This window comes from Anoplopoma fimbria, chromosome 23, assembly GCF_027596085.1.
Source record: "Anoplopoma fimbria isolate UVic2021 breed Golden Eagle Sablefish chromosome 23, Afim_UVic_2022, whole genome shotgun sequence".
Lineage (NCBI taxonomy): Eukaryota > Metazoa > Chordata > Actinopteri > Perciformes > Anoplopomatidae > Anoplopoma > Anoplopoma fimbria.
This window is the reverse complement of record NC_072471.1, coordinates 11325800-11332809: the sequence shown is the minus strand read 5'-3', so window position 1 is coordinate 11332809 and position 7010 is coordinate 11325800.

Here is a 7010-nt window from a genome sequence, read left to right as displayed (position 1 = left end):
ACAAGGAATACTTGATTGGATAGACTGTATGCATAAGTCAAAAAAACATTAAAAACACAGTCGTAGATTGATCATATATGACTCGCATATGTCATATGCTCACAAGCTCCATGCATGCACCACACCACAGCCTCCTGAAACTCGAAACTGACACTTGGTCATGAGGTGTGGCGGTGTTATGTACTGAGCGTTTTGTACCAAGCCCTGCAAAACGATGTCTCCAGTATTTCAAGAATCCAGAATTGGCTTCCTTTACTTGAAGCCTGCTGCTTTCTTGTGAAGTGAGTGAAAGACGTTTTTTTTTTTTTTTTTATGCCCATCAGTGTTGTTGATTCCTTGATGATGCTAAATCAGCCACTGCTCCTGTGGTCGGTGCAAATTATGGTTGAAATGGGCAGCTCAGCAGTTGGAATGTGTAGCTGTATGAAGGTGAGCCAAGGCAGCATCAAATGTTCTGCAAAACCTTGACTGAGCAGATACAGGTCTAAACATAGACAATCATACAGTACATTAAAGAAAAAAAAAGTGGCGATTCTGCAAGCAAGCATGTTTGTCAAAATACATATACTGTCCTGCCTTTGCGTTCACTGTCAATAACAGGAAAGTCTTTTATGTCTAGAAAAACAAGGGATGGATGCTCCCATACAATAACTTGCATCTTAACAATGTTATTTTATTGAAACAACACTCAATTTTGCTTGGTGTTTTTGCTGATTTCCACAGTTTTGTTAATGGATGATGCAGATCCATTAGAAGGACATGACGGGAAGAGGTTGAGAACAACTGATTTCAATCAACAATATGTATATATACGCCATGTTCGCTATAAGATCATGAGATGATGTATCATTCAACTGTAAGGCCCCTCCCACTGTTTAACGAGGCTGTCCTGGCCAAACTCAGCAAGCTGCTGATTGAGATGGGAGGATCGTCAGCCTGATGCAGTTCACCTGGGCCATGCAGGCTATAAAAGCTAGTCCGTGTGCTCCAACTTCATCACTGTCCTTTGCACCTTCAGCACTGCGACAGCACACATACCACACAAACATGCACTGCTTTAATTGCTGATACACTCTTAATAATTGTTTGTTTTTAGTAAATCTCTTGCGTGGACTCCTTGTAACATTCCTTCACCCAGTTGAGCTCAAACTTTAGAGCACAACAACCCTGGAGTAACACTATCTAAACTAAAATGCGGTATAATAACATGTTTTTGATTTTAAAAAAGTGACCATGGTGATGAGAGGAACAAATTGGAAGCAAACACAAGACTTATCGGGATGCCAGCAGCATAGTTAAATCAAAAAAAGAAAAATTCTGTCATGCACAGAGTGAACAAAAACCTTACTCATGACACTGTTGAAGGTCACGGTTGTCAAAAGGGTAACTCTTTCTCTCACAGAGATGGATAAACATCAAGTAATAAAGAGTTTCAAAAGGCAGCCGATCCTGATTTGTGAAGCGTTGCGTTTGGATTGAATTTTTCCCTCTCAGCTGTGGAGTCAGGGGAGTGAAGAGAGCCGTTTGACTGTCCGTGAGCTTGGCAGTGGGACAGACTGAACAGGTCAAACAGTGTGGCTTATTGTCCCTGCCAGCCAGTCAGTCAGCCCACACAGCGAGGGGACCCATGGACGCCCTCGTTCACCCTGCTGGCTGCCGCTCTGACAGCTTGATTTACAACTTAAATTTACACTTCACATTTTGGCCTTTTAGCTCTTATCCAGAGGGAGTTACAATGAGGGCAGCAGTGGAATAATCTTCCATACATAGGTAATGACATCCTGAAAACAAGCAGTGGTATGTCCTGTTAGGACCCTGGCCACAGATGTTTAACAAATATTTAATTTGTGCCTTGAGAAATATGCAAAAAGCTTAAATAAGAACAAAAAATCCACATTAGCTCCTAAAAACAGAGCTGGTATAACAGTTTATGTCTTTGACTAAGCGGCTATTCTCACCTCTCCCCTGTTTTGCGTCATATTACTTACACACACATAAACAGCTCCACACTTAAAACACACACGTAGCTGCTGAACCTTTTTTTTTTTTAATGGGAAATCTGATCATCTTCCGTGTCCCAATTGCTCTCTTTCCACCTGTTCTTCTAGCCTCGGCGCAGAATAGAGCCGCTCTCTGTGCTTCGCTTCGGCTCTTTTGTGCTCCGGACAGACATCTGTAACATTAAGCCTATTTACAGCAGACGCACAGAGAGGGAGAGGGGTATAAAAGGTAAGCCTATAGGCCTACACATGCAGCCAGAGAGGAAGCGAGGATCAGTGCGGTGTGGAGAGCACAAAAGGGGCCTCTGGGTCAGTAAATCCTGCCCCTGTCACCTTGTGGTGCGGAGGAAACGCAGCTCGGTTGATGAAAGTGTCAGAGGCAGGCGTAGCACGTTGTACATCTCTGATCCTCTCTTTTATATCTGTGACACCCCCCCCCTCTTCTCTTTTCTTTATGGAACACTGCTTTGAAAACAATCCAGATTGATGTGGGACTGCGTGCTTTGTGACGGCAGCTTGGATGTCATGAGCAATGGATGGCAAACTGCTGCATGTAGAGGTTATCTTCCTATCAGTGTATCTAGTTGTTGGAGACAGTAAAAACTACACCAGGCTCATCTTTCATGCAGTGGCCTGGTTAGTTATACCAGGTATTTGGCATATTTGTTGGAATGGGGAAATACGGCTAATGTATTTGCTTCCCTTCTCATATTTGGTGATGAATTTAAAAGTGTACTTGACAGCAGGGAAAGTAAAAGAAAAAAAATGATTTTAGGACTGGTCATTAAAAACACTAGATAACAACAGAGCGTGTCGTTAACCTGACTAATGCATTTCGGCATAAAAGTGATATTTAACTCTGTGAAACATGTCAGACAGATGAGATAAAGCACTGCTGGGAAAACTACAAATAGCCACATGCCAAGAGCTGAGAATCCAGACAGCCTTGGAAACAAGGTATAAATGTAGCGAGCTGGTGAAAATAATTTAGGATCATCAAGCAATGTGCAAAAAGCAGTTCCCCTTTTACCCAACGGGCCCCTTCTTTCTGTGACCCTGTATAACCCAGCTCCAAAACCTCCTACCCCCTTTGTGAGAATGAGGTAAGTGGTTCCAGATATGGCCCTGAAGGAAAACTGTCAATCAAGCTGTGGGAATCTGGCCAACGTATCGTTATTGTCCTGTTGTTCCCAACACATCATCTGGAGGAGACAGTGAACAGGAATGCGTCTGTTTTACCTGAAATAAACTCAAGGTGAGGCTACTTTCTACTTTTATATAAAAGCAGAAGACCTTTTTTTAAATAAAGTCTACAAAAGGCACAAACTTTTTCTTTGCATTTGTCTACTCACTCACTGCCACTCATCACATTTATCTACCTGTAATATGTTGCCTTTCCCCCCTGTCATTAGTCTATCTGCCTGTGTCATCTCTGTCGTTACCACAGGCTGAATGGGGTTTGGGGGGGGTGCACTGTTGTCACTAAGCTGTCATCAGGTGCGTCAGTTAACTCAAGTCAGAGGAGGTTCGGTTACACTCACTGGAAAGATCTACCGGATGCATGACCCTGTTGTCCATTTCTCAGATTCTGTTGTTGACAATTATACATGAGTTTACATGAGCTGTTCTGGAATGGAGAAAGGAATTTTGTATTTTTAACAGTCACATTAAATTAAGAAATGCATTACATTACATTACAGTACAGTCATTTAGCAGACGCTTTTATCCAAAGCGACTTACAATCAGTAGTATATTACATATCATTCACCCATTCACACACTGATGACAGGCTACCATGCAAGGTGCCACCATCAGACTCTAACTAACATTCATGCAACATCCAGTCCACACCGATGGCAAGCCTTCGGGAGCAACTTTGGGTTAAGTGTCTTGCCCAAGGACACATCGACTGCCGAAGCCGGGTATCAAACCACCGATCCTCTGATTGGAGAACTACCTTGCTCTCCACTACGCCACAGCCGAAAAATGCAATCTTCACTTTAAACAAAAGAAAATTTAGCTTAAGAGTCAAGCTTATTATATTATTCCCATTTGGTGTGAATGCTCTGCGTTCACTATGCAAAACTTGTATTTACACTTTTGTTTTTGTACAAAGTAAAAAAACAAGATACAATGTGTTTATTTGAGAGCTTTAGAGGTACTGGTAGGCAGATGATTTATGCTAAGCTAACTGGCTTCTGGCAGTCGCTTCATATTTACTGTACAAACATAAATGTCCTCATCTAACTCTTTGTTAAAAAGAGAGTATTTCACAAAATGTCTAGTTTTGACATTTAAAGAAAAAAACAAAAAATTACTGTATAAAGCCCATGTCCTGCCCAACTGAGCACTGCACCTCGCCCGTATACCTGCATGCACAACATAAAACCTTTTTTTCTTCTGAGGAACACGTAACTCAGAATGACAAGTGGACCGTCAAGGGTGAGCTGTGGTAAGACACAGGAGACGCTTTTAGGCAACTATTGCAACTAATTCAGGCATTTTTATGAGAGGAAAGGTTCCGAGTGGATGGAGTGGAACACAATCTTTCCCTCATTTCTTGAATTCCTGCCACCTCTGAGTGGTAATAGTTGAATGAAGTAAATCAACAGTCTGGGCCCCCCTACTGGGACACACACGCACAGAGTTTCCTGACTCACTGGTGTGGTGTTTTTTTAGACAGGTGTGTGACAGAGAGTGAGGGCACTGGTTAAATGTTAATCCCATTACTGTTCGTTGCTCGAGGCACATTTAGTTCCTACACACACACACCGCACACACACACACACACACACACACACACACACACACACACACACACATACACACACACACACACACACACAAAACAACTCCTACGGCGATACCTCTCAAACTGCCCTAATTAGGCTGAGGACACACATCACATCCGGCGTGCTACCTCCAACCTGTGCAGGACCTCCAGCAGTTAAGCCACAATAGCTGGCATACCTGAGCACTTTGTCAGGCACTTGAACCTCTGAGAGCCTGGCTGTTTTAACTCTTGAGTCTTTGACCATATAAGGTTGGGTGGTCGTTACGCTCGACTCGAGTGGATGGAAGTCGCCACATCGCTGCCTGCGGCTTCCTGCTGCATCCCCACTACTGAACACAATTACTGGACATGTCAGTCACTGCCTGGCCAAGAGAACCACAGTGCACTTTACATAAAGGATTGGATGGCAGCCCTTAATGAACTTTGTGTCAAATGTGTTTTTCTAGCAAAGTTTAAAATATATAGAGGCTATTTAACATCTAAAACATTAAACATCTAAAAAAGAATATAGCGCAAATGATGAAAATAATGAATTATTAATGAGCTTAAGTGTTATATTAAGCCCGTTATTCATTTCACACTTTCTATGCTTTTACTCATAGTGAATTACTTCCTTTTTTCCCTCAGTTTAAGTTTCTTTTGGGTGACTTTATTCCTTGTCCAAATCAAAGGTCTAAAGATGTTTCTGCATCGATGGTGTGCCATTAAATCTAGAATCCAGACTCTTCAAAACTTAAACTAATGTTTGGCCTAAAGAGCAACCCCATCCATATCTGCAATGTAACACCTGACTGTTACCTTGGAGTGGTGTTTCCCCCTCAGGGTCGTACTGTAAGACAGTGAAAGAAAATACTTCCTGTTACTCAAGATTTAGGATCCTCACAGTTGGCCATTTGTTGTGAACAGGGGTTACCTTCATCAACAGTGTCAGATATAACATGCATGGAATATCATACGCGTATCTATTGTTTCATCATTTGTAAACCACATCCAAACCCCAAGGTTCAAAAAATTTACTTTTTAAGTATGATTTAAAGAAATTACATATATTATCAGAGATGCAAATAATCACAAAATAAATCCACATTAGGATTTGCAATAATAAAAGCATCAACCATTATCTTGAGATTTCATCATACATAAATCACTATCTTTATGTTTATTGTAATTTATAATTTGTCAATTCAGTCTTGACACTGACTGTACCATTCGTGTTTTGAGTTCCAATCAGTGACCATATAAAGGACTTCTTGTCTGCTTCTCTGTCTATAGATCTTAAAGAGATTACCTCACTGAGTTAATGCTAAACCTCTCCTATATCACATTGTCTAATCTTTAAGCCCCAGCAGAACCAAACACCACCATATATGATCAACTCTCCAAAGCAGTAAAGCCAAGGAGCGCATTTTAAATGGATGTAACTTTGGGTGTATTCAAAAGCTGCATGACGACAGATTAATTTAGACTACAGTAGCTTTTTCATCAATGCCAGTTGGATAAAATACAATATATACATTAAATATATTATGGATTTAAGCTAAACTTTATGTAAGTAATTGTAAAATTGTTCAGGGAATATAAAGTCTAAAAACTCCCAAGGCATGTGAGCTATGAGGACTGAGATTCAATTCAATTCAGTTTATTTTGTATAGCCCAGAATCACAAATTACAAATTTGCCTCAGAGGGCTTTACAATCTGTGCACATGCGACATCCTCTGTCCTTCCCTCACATCGGCACAGGAAAAACTCCCCTAAAAAACCCCTTTAACAGGGAGAAAAAAGGAAGAAACCTATGGGAGAACGACAGAGGAGGGATCCTTCTCCCAGGATGGACAGAATGCAATAGATGTCATGTGTACAGAATGAACAGCATAACAGAGATACAACACATTCAATGTATATGACATAAATGATTCATATAATAAGACTACTTATAATAACAGCAGCAATTATTACAGTAGAATTATAGTTATGAAAATAGGGATAGTAATGTGATTAATAATAATAATCGAAGTAGCAGTGGGTGTCAGTCGGCTCACAGCAGGAGGCACGACTACGGTCCAGGTACCACAACGATTCATGGAAACCTGCAGAACGAGAAAGCAAAAGGGCTTCAGGGTGGAAGTAAAGCTAAAATGCTTAATGGTACAGGTAATAGTAATAGTAATAGTAATAGTAATGTGACTAGTAATAATAATGGTGGTAGCAGTCGGTG